Source organism: Microcebus murinus, chromosome 3 (genome assembly GCF_040939455.1).
Source record: "Microcebus murinus isolate Inina chromosome 3, M.murinus_Inina_mat1.0, whole genome shotgun sequence".
NCBI lineage: Eukaryota > Metazoa > Chordata > Mammalia > Primates > Cheirogaleidae > Microcebus > Microcebus murinus.
The window spans coordinates 100,437,218-100,452,585 of NC_134106.1; positions in this window are offsets into that span (position 1 = coordinate 100,437,218).

The following is a 15,368-nucleotide window of genomic DNA, read 5'->3' on the forward strand; positions in this document are numbered from 1 at the left end:
GGTGCTAGATTAGAAAATCATTTCTTGGGGCTGTGTTTTTCTCTGCCTTGACTGCACATTAGAATCACCTGGGGAGTTTTTTAATGCACCACCCCCAGAGATTACAATTCAATTGCTTCGAGGAGGCCTGGGTACAGTTATTTTTAAAATGCTTCCTGGTTAATACTAATAAGCCTGGTGGAGAGTGATGACTTTGAGTAATGCTATGAGTAAATTCTCTTGGCCAGATGCAGGAAAGAGTTTAAGACTCCTGGAAAAGTTTAACTCTTACCAAAAAACTGAAAAGCATTGCTCTCCTCAAATCAACTTGATCTTTTCAAAAAAAAAAGAGGAAAAATTATTTTAATTACCAATTGTATACAGTTTGTAAAGAGCGTGTGCAGAGATAATGTCTTCTGATGATCTCATTTTCGTTAAGGTAATTAACGTAACAGATGTAAACTGCTAACAGGTATAATTACCTACACAATTCTGGACAGTAAGTGAAGCCAAACCATTATTTACAATACTCCTACTTCCAACTTACAAAATGCTGGTATGGGGAATTGGCCTTTAACTTTGAGTTGCCAATGATATTACAATACAACAGAAGATTGCAGGAAGCCTGGACTGCCTCCTCCCTACTGCAGCCCCAAAGCATCAAAAGCAATGGTAACATATTATGCGTGGAATTTTATCACCCAATAGCACTGCCTGGAATAGGGCCTGGATGCGCAAGTGAGTGTATGTTGAATGAAGCAATGAATGACTACCTTCTACAAGATAACATTGTCCCCATTTTACAGAGCAGGTAACTGAGATTCCAACAGAAAAGATAACACATCTGAACTCACAGAACTTGTTAGAGACAGGGATAGAATGGGAGGGAACTCAGGATGGCTGACTTTGTAGTCCTAGCCTCCACATTACATTACCAACTGTAGTTTTTTAAAGACCCAGTCCTAAGAACAACTGCCTTAGAGATAATTTATGTGGCAACTCCTCTCTGGGTATTATACACAGATATGATAATAGGAGGAATATTAAACAGGAGTTGGCAACGGTGATTTGCTATTATAGTGTTTTATTGAAAACAATTTATTCTACATAAGATTTACTTCCAAAATCCTTAGTCTGACTAATGACAACCTTCTGAAATGATTTTTTTAAAAATTCTATCTTGCTTCCTGAAAAATTCACATAATATAGTATGTGACAGATCACCATAGTCATATATTTAGATCCACAATTACTAGATACAAATAAAAGATAGCTGGAGAGAAGATATCATACATGCTTTTAATCAGGAAAGAAAAAGACCTCTCTAATCAATGTCTTACAAAACCATTAACCAAAGTCCTAAACTGAAGCTCAAATAATTGAAAAATGAAAATGATCCATCTATTCATGACAGGGAGATTGCAGTTTTACAAAAAAGTTGAATGCACATATGGATGGAAAGGATTGACACTGTCATTTGGTAATTGGCTAAATATCAGTCACAGACAAATGTAAGAAATAACTAAGCTGAGAGCAGAAGTCAGAATTTTCTTCATTGCTGTCAGGAGGCCACAACACATTCATTCAGAACTTTGATATTTAAATCATTAGTTATGTGGAATAGAACTGACAATTGTTAAAGGCATTATAATTCATCCATCCGGCCATCCATCCATCCATCCATCCACCCATCTATCCATCCACTAGGTTTAACAACTTGAAATTGCCCATTATTTGATCATTTTTGACTTACAAAAAAAGGCAACTTTGTGTAATTCAGTATAAAATATTCAATTAATACTGAACACACTACTAGGCTCAACCCACCATGTGAGGTTTGGAGATGAAGGGTTGAATAACTCATCCCTGCAAACCTGCTAGGGGAGAAACACATACCAGCAACTATTTATAAGATAGTTATGAATGTACAAAATGCAAGGGGATTATATTGACATATATGCATAGGAACAACAGAGCAAATTGTCAGCAGGGATGTGGTTGGTGGGAGTTTATGAAATTATTGTTCCTTTTGCTTATTTCTATTTTTAAAACCTTTTGGGCAGGCATGGTGGCTCATGCCTGTAATGCTAGCACTTTGGGAGCTGAGGCAGGAGGAGCACTTGAGTCCAGGAGTTCAAGACCAGCCTGGGCAACATAGTGAGACCCCCATCTCTACAAAAAATATTAAAAATTAGCTAAGCACTGTGGTGTGCACCTGTAGTCTCAGCTAATTGGGAGGTTGAGGCAGGAAGATCACGTTAGCTCAGGATTTCAGGGCTACAGTGAGCTATGATTGTGCCACTGAACTCCGACTTGGGTGACAAATCAAGACCCTGTCTCAAAAAATAAAACAAAACCAAAAAACTGTTTATTCAGTGAACATGCATTCTTTTTCGTAATTAAGGGGTTTTTTGTAAATGTACTATGGAGTTTGCAGAATTGATGGCTATTCATAGCTATGTATAAGATAAAAGATTTAAAAGTTAAAATACATTTAAAAGTTAAAATACATTTAAAAGTTAAAATACAATCTAAGTAAAATCATAAGAAGTGAGAGATGGAATATACAAGCAGACAAAGGCCAGACCATATATAAGAGCAGAACTCTGACCTACAGTGTACAGCAAGCAACCCAGGAAGCCGGCCCATCATCTCTAGCAAACAGCCCAGACGCTAAATGATAACCCCTGTAGCAATTGGCCTAAAATGGCCAAGACTCAATAAAAACTGCCAGCTTCTCTAATTTTTGTCCCTGTTTCCAACTCAAGGCCAGCCACAGACCAAATATGATGCCCAAACCAATCACCAACCAACTTCCCCATGCCAACAGCCTCCTACCAAGGTGTACCTGAAATCCTCGCTTTTTTCGACTATAAAGCTTTCCTACTCTCCAGCCTGCCTTTGGGTCTCTGCCAAACACAAGTGGTGGTGGCTGATGCACTCACTATAGCAAGCTCTGAATAAAGAGGCTTTTCCTGTTCCCGTTTGGGTTGGTCTTTGTTTATTTCCACGGCAGAGAAGAGAAATGGACGCGGAATGAGCTGAGCACATAGAATGCAAATGACAAAGGTGTTACGCATTTATGAGAAATGAGGATACCCCACTGGCTGCAGGAACTTGCTGGGTTCTGACTGAGCCCCAGGAAGATGAAGTTATTTTACCTCTTTGTATTTCCTTCTTCACTGCTCTTCGAACATGCTTTACTCCCAGCCACTTAACCTGAAAAGGAAGATCTAGAGCCACCACATAACTCTGTTTTGGTTTCATCCCTGAAGGCTGAATCAGAATCAGAAAGGACTAGGCACCGGATTTAATTACTAGACTATAAACTCCACGAGGGAAGGAAGTACGTCTGTTCAGCCCCTCACCATGTGTCCAGTTGAATAATTGAAATAAACACATGGATGCATCCAGGACCTCAACACCCTATGGTGGCACCTGCAAGAAGATGACTGAAATGACTAGATCATATTATTATAAAATCTCATCTTGCTTCCCTGAAGTTCCTGAACCAAGACACAGTCAGAGAAAACCTATGGTCCAACACACCAAATATGGCCCATACAGATTAGCCACATCGAAGCCAAAGATCAGATCATCACTCCCTAGCAATGTGTCCTGTGGTGTTCGGTGCTTAGTGGGATACAGCTGCGTTTCTAAACTCCATCTTTCTTTTGTGCTCACTGGATAGTAAACATGAATTGCTATTAATAATAATTTTCCATTGCACGTCCAGAACAATCCATCCAGAGAAAATTGGAACTTCTTCTTTACTGAGGTCCAGTCCCATCAATTTGATGCTCATTTTATAGAAAGGCCATTGAGCAAAATTAATGTACCCAAACAAATAGAGTTTGTCCTTGTAACTGATTCAGAGTATGACAGGAAACAAAAGGGCTGCCTTAATGGCCTCCTCTGGGAAATTTATTTTCAGAACATTGAGTTATTTTCTCCTACTCCACTAGATTAGATTAAAGTCTTTTTTAGAAGGAAAGAAAGAAAGAAAAATAAAACTTAGTTGTCTGTTTTCATACAAATCACTTTGAGATCTAGCTTCATTTAAATTCACTTGTTATTGTCTAAGTCAAATAATGTTATAATTTCAGGGTTATTTAACTTCTTTCCATTTTCCATTTTCTTCCCACCACCCCCAGCATGTTTTATGCCCAGTCCCTTAACCTGAAAAGGAAAATTGAGAGCCATCATATGCCAGAAATGAAGGAGTGTGACCCTTTTAAAAATACTATTAATACTAGGCCGGGTGTGGTGGCTCACGCCTGTAATCCTAGCACTCTGGGAGGCCGGGGCAGGCGGATTGCTCGAAGTCAGGAGTTCGAAACCAGCCTGAGCAAGAGCAAGATCCTGTTTCTACTAAAAAAATAGAAAGAAATTAATTGGCCAACTAATATATATAGAAAAAAATTAGCCGGGCATGGTGGTGCATGCCTGTAGTCCCAGCTACTTGGGAGCCTGAGGCAGCAGGATTGCCCGAGCCCAGGAGTTTGAGGTTGCTGTGAGCCAGGCTGATGCCATGGCACTCACTCTAGCCTGGGCAACAAAGCAAGACTCTGTCTCAAAAAAAAAAAAAAATAATAATACTATTAATACTATACCTAGTCACGAGATGATACTTTGGACTGTTATCCAAACACTGGTTACCTTTTTCTGCTGTAACTGGACAGGTCAGTGATGTTACCTGCCTCCCCGGCACCCTCCCCCCCTCCCCAAGTCACAGGAAAATAAAACAATGCCTCTCCCGGTCTCTGTGGAGAAAACATCTTCTATTCCACGGGTCTGCTGCGTCATTCCCCTCCCATCACAGCCAATGGGCTGCGGAAGCAGCCAGCCCACAGGCTAAGCGAGGAAGGGGCCAGGCATGAAGAGCTCTACCCAAACAGGCAAAATAGTGACAGAAGATGCCTTGGCCAGAGTGCCTTGGTCAGAAGTTAGATTTATCAAATATGAAGAAAGAATCAATTGGGTAACGGGAAGGGACGCTGAAAACTTGCAAAGGGAAGGCCTGCGTGGTCTGTGCCGTTGTGGAGCAGCAGCCATAAGCTCAGGAAGGCATGCACACACGGCAAGCCAGGGCCGGGCAGTAGCAGGAAGAGCAGAAGAGCAGGATAGCAGAGTCAGCAGGATGGCAGGGAACTGGTGACGGTCTGCTGCTTCAGGGCCAGGAGAGAACCTAGTTTCCTTCAGGTTTCCTTCAGGCTCTGCTAGGCGGCACTTTCTGTTACATGAGTTTCTATCACCCTTATCATCACGGGTATACTTAAAAAAAAACACCAACTCTATTATTTGCAGGAACCCACACACACACACACACACCCCACATCCCTCTAAAAAATAAACCTCACCACGGCTGGAGAATCCTATACCTCCAGCACAAACAGGAGTAGCAAAGTGAAGAAGAGCCCAAATTTACAGGCAGGAGTTGTGAGTTCTAACCCAGCTCTGCTACTATTTGTGGCGTAATCATGGATAAGGGACTTATCATCTCTAAATCCATTACTTCAACCATAAAATGGAGTTGGACGAGATGCATTCATTTGGTAAATATTTACTGAGTGTCTACTATTTAACAAGTTCTGTGCTGGCTAATGGGGCATAACAGTGAACTAAGCACAGTTTTTCACTCTTCAGGCTAATCTTCTAGTTGGCATTACAGACAAGTAAATAGGTTATTAAGAAACTGTGTAGTGTTAGCATGTGTTAGAGGCAGAGAATTCATTTGCAGCCAAAAGAGGGGCATTTAATCTGGTTGGGGAAGGAGCCCCTCACAGAAGTCTTTTGGGGGCGGCATGGATAGGGAAGGGTTAGTCCCCCACATTGAGGGGTGTGTTCTGGCTGAACAAGGGAAGAGAAGAATGGTGCCTGTGGTGGCTAGCTTTATGTGTCAACTTGATTACTCTATAATGTCCAGGTATTTAATGAAACACTAGTCAGGGTTGCTGTGGAGATATTCTGGAGATGTGGCGAACATCTAGACTCAGTTAACTTTGAGTCAAGGAGATTGCCCTTGACGATGTGGGTGGGCCTCATCCAATCAGTTGAAAGGCCAAAAGAGCAAAAACTGATATTTTCCAGGGAAGGAATTCTGGCTCAAGACTGCAGCATCAACTCCTACCTGAGTTTCCAGCCTGAATGCGTGCCCTACAAATTTTGAACTTGCCAGCCCTCACAATCACATGAGCCAATTCTTTAAAATAAGTATTTTATGTCCTATTGGTTCTGTTTCTTTGGAGAACCCTGACTGATACAGTCCAAGTGCAGGCATCCATGCAACCCCTAAGACAGAGAGAATGCCAGAAGGATTGGCTTCAATTAATAAAAAGGGCAGTGTCCAGAGCCCACAGGGACTTGTAAGCCCAAATGAGGTGTCTGGATTATGTTCTATGTATCATAGGAAGCCACTGAAGCTTTAAGCAGAGGATGAACATGATTGGAAAGGCAAGTTGGGAAAATTATTCTGGTTGCTGTACAAAAAAGATATTTGGGGTAGAAGTCCTGGCTGACACCTTTGGTTGCTTTTCCAAAATCTTTTTCTCCCTTACCTCTTACAGTTGAAATTATAGTTTTGTTCAGGTATGCATTTCTCCTCCAGATAATTCAGAAAAATGGGATCATATTCCTAACTCAATGGATAAATCCTGATTGGCCTAAGCCAATACGGATATTTCCATTCTCCTTGTTAGTGATTGATTGTTTTAGTAGTGGGCATGTTCTGGCCAATGAGCTCTGAGAGAGGGTCTACGGCGGGAGGGAAAGGTATCCTCTTTTGTAAGAATGCACTAGGAGACAGTCTCTTCTGCTTCTGGATGTGGCCATGTCTGAGTGTGATGTTGCTGACCACAGCTGCAGCCATCTTTCACCCATGAGGGTAGCAGCCTGAGAGGGAAGATGACAAACTAACCATGGATGAGCTAAAAAAATGAAAAGAACCTGGGTCTCTGGTGACAATGATGAGCCACTGAGTTAACCAGCTCCCTAACTTGCCCAGTTGCTGGTGTTCCTCCTACGCAAGATAATGAACTTCCTCTAAACCAACTGGAATCAAGTTTTCTGTTTTGCAGTCCGTAGCATCCTAGCTATTTGGGCGACTAGAGTGGAACTGAGAGTCTAGTTCAGAGACTGTTGTCAAGATGGGCATGATTATGGTTTGGGCTATGGTGGTTGGTGGTAGTGCTAGGAAGAAAGAAAAGTGGATGATTCAAGAGAAATTTCAGAAGTAGAATCAGTGGGGTGAAGGATAGAGGAATTAAAGGATAGATAGATTAAGTCATTAGGAAAGTTCTATACACATTAATAATTACTTAATATCTTAATATGCCATTTGAAAAATTCTTATCGAACAGGAATGATTGTGTACTTCTGATGTTCTCTTGCATCAAATATGATCCATGACCCAACAATACCAACTCTGAGACTAGAAGTTAAAGATGGTATCACTATGTGAAGTTTGTTTTTTAATCTATGTCAGAATCCAAAAGTCTAACTCAGGGAGCAGAAACTACTATGCAGCTACTCTCAAGTGTTTCCTCATAGCCAAGAGTGACAATCTCCAATTGCCAGAGCTTCCTTAGACAAATTAAGTTTTCTGCTATCCTGAGGCCAGCTTGGTGAGAAAGCCTACAGACAGGACAGCAGCCTCCAGAAAGGAGCTGCTGGATGCTGGAGGTCCTGTCGGTTAGTGTAGCCGAGGCATCTCTGCGGTGGCCCAGACAGGTCTGTTATGGTCAGAAGTGTGCATACCCTGTTCTCTCCCTAACCTTCCCTGGTGCCCGAGGAGGAAGGGACTATGTCATTCAAGCTCAGAGCACATTTAAGATGTCCTGAAGAGTTCATGGAGCACATTCAGCACGTAATGTTTCATAGGCAGATTTTCTGGCAGGTTTCCTTCCACAAAGAGCTTTTGGCATCAGAAATTTGGAATTATGGTCTTTTTTATCCATAACACAGCATAAACATGGTCAGATCCAGGAAGAGGTTGTCCTTGTGCTCACTCCATCTTTATTGTTTTCTCAGTGGTTCTCTTCTTGTGATAGTCATAGATTCTAGGAAAGTTTACTAATAGACACACTGGGGCCTGTTACGGGACGTTCCGTATGATAATAACAGATGTAAGTTACTGTGATAGGGTTTATAACAGCCTCCCCCTCAAGTTCATGTCTGCTGGAAACCACAGCATGTGACCTTATTTGGAAATGGGGTCTTTGCAGATGTAATTAGTTATGATGTGGTTATACTGGATTAAGGTGAGTCCTAAATCTAGTAATAAGAAAGGACACACAGAGACACACCGAGAGGAGAAGGCCGTGTGACAACAGAGCAGGGATTAGAGTGATGTGTCCACAAGCCAAGGAACACCAAGGATTGCCGGGAGCCAAGAAGCTGGGAAAAGGCAAGAAAGGATTTTCCCCCAAACCCTTCAGAAAGAGTATGGCCCTGCTAACACCTTGATTTAGAACATCTAGACACCAGAACTGTGAAAAAATAAATTTCTGCTGTTTTAAGCCACATCAGTTTTCGGTAGTTTGTTATGGCAGCCCTAGAAACTAATGCAGGTTGTGACGGCTGAGCCACAGGCCTCTCTGCAGGCCCAGACCTGCTCACCCCATTGTCTCTCTCCGCCTGCGGGGTAGGGATTTGGCTCATTTTCCTTTTCTTTCAGGAACTGTCCTTACCTACACTCTCCTCTACCAGCCCAGCTGTGGAGTGGTAATGGTTTTCCCAGCTCCCCATTTTCCTGCTAATAAGCTTATGATCCTCTTTGTTTACCTGCTTTTTTGTTTTTTACTCATTGTTACAGACAGACAAGCCCATAAATAAAAATCCTTGAGAAATTACAAAGTTTACAAAACTTGCAAAACCTCTGTTCCTGTACTCTAGTTCTCGGATTGATCTAGCACCTTGAATTAAATTGACACTTGGGTATTTTGGTTTTCTATCTGTTAAAAAACAAAAATTGAATTGTATACTTCTATAATTATAAAATTTAAAAACTGTTTTCTAAAAATAATACAAACAGCACAAACTGAAAGTACCAATACATTTTAATTAAACATGTATTTTTATTTATTTATTTTTTGAGACAGAGTCTCACTTTGTTGCCCAGGATAGAGTGAGTGCCGTGGTGTCAGCCTAGCTCACAGCAACCTCAAACTCCTGGACTCAAGCAATCCTACTGCCTCAGCCTCCCAAGTAGCTGGGACTACAGGCATGTGTCACCATGCCTGGCTAATTTTTTCTCTCTATATATATTAGTTGGCCAATTAATTTCTTTCTATTTATAGTAGAGACGGGGTCTTGCTCTTGCTCAGGCTGGTCTAGAACTCCTGACCTTGAACAATCCGCCCGCCTCGGCCTCCCAGAGTGCTAGGATTACAGGCGTGAGCCACCGCGCCCGGCCTTAAACATGTATATTTTTAACCACCACCGCAGCCTTGCATATGTTAGGTTGGCTTAAGGTGGGAACCCAAAAAGTATATATAGGACATAATGTGGTAATGTGGTTAATGGAAAACTTAGTGATCATAAAGCCTGGAAACAAAAGATGCAGAAGTCTGGAGAGTCCAGAGGTTGTATATCTAACTTGGACCACAGACAGCTGCAGCGACGCTGGCATTCCGGTCACCCCAGATAAGGACAAAGCTACCCTTCTCCCCCATCTCTGCAGATGTTGCTCGCTCCCCCAAGAAAAATCCTCTATAAAACCCAAGGCTTTCCCCTCCCTCATGTGGATGCTTTTGTCGGCCTCCACCCATCTGCACCCAGGTGCTCAAAATAAACAGCATTTTGCTGCACTTGAGGCTTCATCTGTCTCCCTCTTGCCTCTGGACCTAACAACATCCCATGAACTCATCCCCATGCCAGACCAGGATTTCCGCTGCTAAAGTCCCTGATAGATAGTAGGTGATCAATACATGTTAGTTAAGGAAAGAAAACCTTCCTCTTTAGCATTTTGGTACCCTCTCATAAAGTATGATAGGTTAATCAGCCAATCAGAGGATATGTAAATTTTCTGGGCAGAGGGAAAAACTGAGGGTGGAGAAAAGTCACAGAGTTTTGAATACTGCCCAAGGAAGGCAGCACCTGTGAGTATCTATGAAAATTAAAGTTACCTGAGGTGATGGGATATCACTTTGTAAAAGCAAATTAAGCATGAGCTCTGGAGGCCCAGATACCTGGGTTCAAATCTCAGCTCTTCTACTTACTAGTGTTTAACTGAAGAATCGCAAGGTTCATAAATTTGGGAAAGAGGGCTTTATTTCTTATAAAGGGCTACAGCCTGCAGGCTGGCCCTGTAGGCTGGGAAGCGTAGCGTCTGGCGGAAACTGAAAGCAGGCACTTAGAGGAAGGGAAGGGTGAGACAGGAATTTATACTGAATGGGTTGGTAGAGTGTGCACATGTGTAGTAAGCAAGCACATATGTATGTAGGTTACATACATCCCATGTTCACTTTGGGGTGACTTGCTATTTAAATGAATTAAAATTAGGCTCTATATGTCAAGGTTTGGAGGGCACAGAGGCTTCCTGTGCTCAGCCTCTGAAAACTGTCCAGAACCGGTCCATGGTTCTTTCATCTGCAAAGAATGCTGGTCAGTTGCTGTGTAAATGAGTGGTCTTTGGCAAGGGACTGTTTCTGTTTAACTCTTAGGAAAGAAAGCCTAATCATGGTTAGCAAGGAAAAGAGTATAATGAGGCATGTTTGACCTCCCATCCCATCTTGGCCAGGAACTTCGTTTTTAGGGCTTCTCTGGAGTCCCCTTGGCCAAGAGGGGTTCCATTCAGTCAGCTGGGGGCCAAGAGGGGTTCTAGTCAGTCAGTTGGGGAGCTTAGATTTTATTTTTATTTTTCATTAATTATGGAAACATGGCTGTGTTATTTAGCTTCTCTGAATCTCAGTTTCCTCAACTGTAAAATAAAGATGATAAGACTTAAATTTCAGGGTCGGTGTAAAGATGGAGACAACATGAGTAAAGCAGGTGCTTGTGGTGTAGTAGGTTCTCCTTAAACGCTTGGTGCTGCTACTGCCCGTCATTTCTTCTCTCCCCTCAAATCACCTTTCACATCAGAAGAACACATTCGCCTTGTTTTTAGAGGTCATTCCCAGATTACAATGATGGAGGATTGGAAGTCAAATCTCTGAAACAAATCAATCCAATTTCCCTATAACCAGGGAGTACACTGAATTAACTGCTATTCATTTTTCTTAGAAATTTCAGTTATAAATTAGCTTCAACTTTCACTAGCAAAATATGCACAGCTGACCCTTGAACAATGTAGGAGGTAGGGGATCCAACCTCCTGTGCAGCCAAAAATCTGTGTATCACCTTTGACTCTCCAAAAACTTACCTACTAATAGCCTACTGTTGACTGGAAGCCTTAACAATAACATAAACAGTCAATTAACACATATTTTTATATTTATTATATACTGCATTCTTACAATTAAGTAGAGAAAGTGTTTTTAAGTATGGTTTACATTAATGTTATCCTACTGTTCACCAAAAGTAAAAACAAAAACAATCATAAAGAAAATATTTTTACTATTCATTAAATAGAAGTAGATCATCATAAAGATCTTCATCCTCATCTTCATGTTGAGTTGGCTGAGAGAGGTGCAGAAGAGGAGGGGTTCATCTTGCTGTCTCAGGGATGGCAGAGGCGGAAAAAATAATCTGCATATAACTGGGTCTTCAAAGCTCAAACCTATGTTGTTCAAGGGTCAACTGTACTTTTGAATATTTGAAAAATATAAATGCTGAGAAAGGAAACTATCTATACTTCCACATCTAACTACCTACATTAAGTTAACTTTACTATCCCACCATCTTCATTAGTATAACTTTACTATTCTAGCAAACTCTTTTCCAGGCAAATAACTTAATGTTCATTAAAGCAACTTCCTGAAAGCCTATCTACTCGTCAACAGAAAGAATCAGGAGACAATTTCAGCCAAAATGCTAAAAATCTTTGCATGAGATTTGTATTGAAGACAATAGTGCGGCTCTGGCCTACCACTTGGACCTACCGCGTTTCCCCGAAACTAAGACCTACCCATAAAATAAGCCCCAGCAGGATTTCTAAGCATTTGCGCAATATAAGCCTTACCCCGAAAATAAGATCTACCCTTAAAATAAGCCCTAGCAGAATTTCTAAGCATTTGTGCAATAGAAGCCCTACCCTGAAAATAAGACCTAGTGATGGGCGTGGCTGCGCAGCGTATCTGCACAACCCATGCATTTGGTCGCGGAACGGTAAAGAAGAGGAGCAGCCCTTCTCATCTGCCCCATCATGACAGCTACTATCCCGGAGATGACAGGAAAGGTGCAGGAAGTCCCACCAACGAGGTTGGCTCGCCCTGTTAGGTCCCAGCCATCCTGTGCATGCTGCAAGCTGAGGCTTTGAGGGGAAAATAACACATCCCCTGAAAATAAGCCCTTAGGGTGTCTTCTTGAGGAAAAATAAATATAAGATCCTGTCTTATTTTCGGGGAAACACGGTAGTCTTTCGCTTCCCCTCTCTCCACCCCTGCTCTTCCATCTGTGCTCACTGGAGACCTTCGGTCCCTAATGCACACAAGCATTCCTCCAGGCCTTTGCTCAAGCTGTCCTCTCTGCCAGGATTACTCTTCCCCCTTTCTTGCATAAACAGTTATTTCTTATCCTTCAGGTCTCCACTTAAATGTCATCTGTTCAGTGTGGCCTTCCCTGACCATCTATGTGCCCAGCAAAAAGCAACAGCTGGATTGCTGAAAGCAACGATCCGAAATTTCACGTGGAGTTTGACTGCAACCAAGTCTCTCTCCTACCTTTGTATTGTCTTTCTTAACCCCCTTTTCTGATCCTCTCAAATCTTGACCCCTTTTCTTTGCTCCCTTAGCAGCCTGTACTGCCTTCACATAGCATCCAGCATGCTGCGCTGGAACTGCCTGTTTCTTGAGCTGTATGTCCATCTCATCAGAATGTCCACGAGGGCATCTGAGATCTTCGCTGAGTTGTGAGTCATTCTAGCAAATTATTGACCATGAGAGGGTCATGGGACCCCCCTGAATTTGTAGCAAGTTGGTCATAGGGGAGGTGGCCTGGGGACACCCAACTGTGGCTGGCATCTGAAGTGAGGACAGACTTTTGGAGGACTGAGTGGAGTCTGCATTAACTCTGGTGGTTAGTGCCAGAATCGAATGGCAGTATACAAGTTAGTGTCAGAATACCTATTTTGAAGGCCGGTCTCGGTAGCTCACGCCTGTAATCCTAGCACTCTGGGAGGCCGAGGTGGGCGGATCTCTCGAGGTCAGGGGTTCGAAACCAGCCTGAGCGAGACCCCGTCTCTACTAAAAATAGAAATAAATTAATTGGCCAACTAAAATATATATAGAGAGAAAAAATTAGCCAGGCATGGTGGCACATGTCTGTAGTCCCAGCTACTTGGGAGCCTGAGGCAGGAGCATTGCTTGAGCCCAGGAGTTTGAGGTTGCTGTGAGCTAGGCTGATGCCACAGCACTCACTCTAGCCTGGGCACAAAGTGAGACTCTGTCTCAAAAAAAAACAAACACAAAAAAAACCTATTTTGAATCTTCCAATGGCTCCTTTCCCCAAGGTGTAAACAAACCTGAGGCTCCCAACAAAGGCTGACTTGGAAATAGAGGTGTTGGCAGAACATCCTTTAACAAACCTAAAGTAGCAGCAGTATTTTTTTTGTCTTTTCTTGAAAAGAAATATTCTTTTAAAGGTGATGGTGGCATTGGACATGGAGTATTTATGCCTAAGTTAGGATGTTCTGAATAGATATGTATTGCACAGTAAGAGTGGGAGTGATGACAAGTTTCATTTAGAGATCTTGCCTCTTCTAAATCTTGACTGCTGTGAAGGAATGCACTCCTAAGGGAGCATCCCAGGGGAACAAAGCGAGGAAACTGTCAGTAAGAAATACAGAAGGTAGCAGAGCCTTAAAATTCAAAACTCAGATGTCCGTACAATGACACATTTTAGCATGTTTATGGGAACTGAAAAAAGTCTGCTTTGGCTGACTGATGTGATAATGAAGCCTGGCTTTGCTGATTAACTTTAAAGTTAGATGTTTTATATATATCAAATGAGCCCAATATGCAGTTCCAAGGTTTTGCAAAAATATACTTAAAGATCATGACAAGATAAAAGTATTTTAACAAAAACTACTATATGAGGAAAGCATTTAGAGAAATGTTACTATTTCTATTTTCTGAACTCCAAGTTAAAAAATAAGATGTCTTCAAATAAAAGAGTTGCAGATCATTGTTAATAATTTGGTAAGTCTTTTAAAAGTCTTTTTAGTATACCTCAGAATTTGAGAAAATGAATAACTCAAATAAAAGAGGTACTAAATGAGGTGTGTGATAACAGATCATAAAAAATAATTTTTGATGATAGAGTACTGTGTAACTATTTAGCATATATCTTGGACAGAGGTCTAAGATTTGAGTGACATTGCTATTACAAGACGTTTCCCATAGCCATCTATTTATCTGAACAGATTTTCTCAGTGTTTACATTTACAAAAGCATTACTATGAACAGAAATGATGTTGAATCCTATCTCATCTATCTATAATATTTCTCTACTAACACATGAACCACTGAGAAAAATATAGCACTATTCTTTTAGCTAAAAATGCATTTCCAATAAAATATGTCATATAAGATTATCAGACTAATCCTCTTATAGATAAAATTATAAACTTTGGACAAAATATAAAGACAATTATTTGAAAACACTAGAAAGCAACTAAAAGCAGGCAGACAGAAATGGAAGGGGTAACCATTCTTCAAATAATGGAATTATAATGAGTGAAATTTATGATCATATATCTTTTTACCTGAGGGCACTTCCCAATGTGTACTGTGGAAGGCAGCTGGAACTCCATCAGAAAGCCATAGTCTTTGTTTTTTTTTGAAACAGAGTCTCATTCCATTGCAACTGCAAACTGCTGGGCTCAAGTGATCCTCCTGTCTCAGCCTCCCGAGTAGCTGGGACTACAGGTGTGCACCTGTCATGCCCGGCTAATTTTTTTCTATTTTTAGTAGAAATGGGTCTCACTCTTGCTGAGGCTGGTCTTGAACTCCTGACCTCAAGAGATCCTCCTGCCTTGGCCTCCCACAGTGGAAGGATTACAAGTGTGAGCTATTGCGCCTGGCCAGAAAGCTACAGTCTTAATGGCTTAAGGAGTTAGAAGATAGATTCAGCGGTTCTCAGAGAAGCTAGAAATGGAGAATGGAAATCTTGAAAAAGAAGAAGTCAGAGAGGGAGAGAACTGCACATACACACACACACACACACACACACACACATATATATATATATATATATCTGCACATATATATATTCTGGCCAAATCCTTGGTTGAC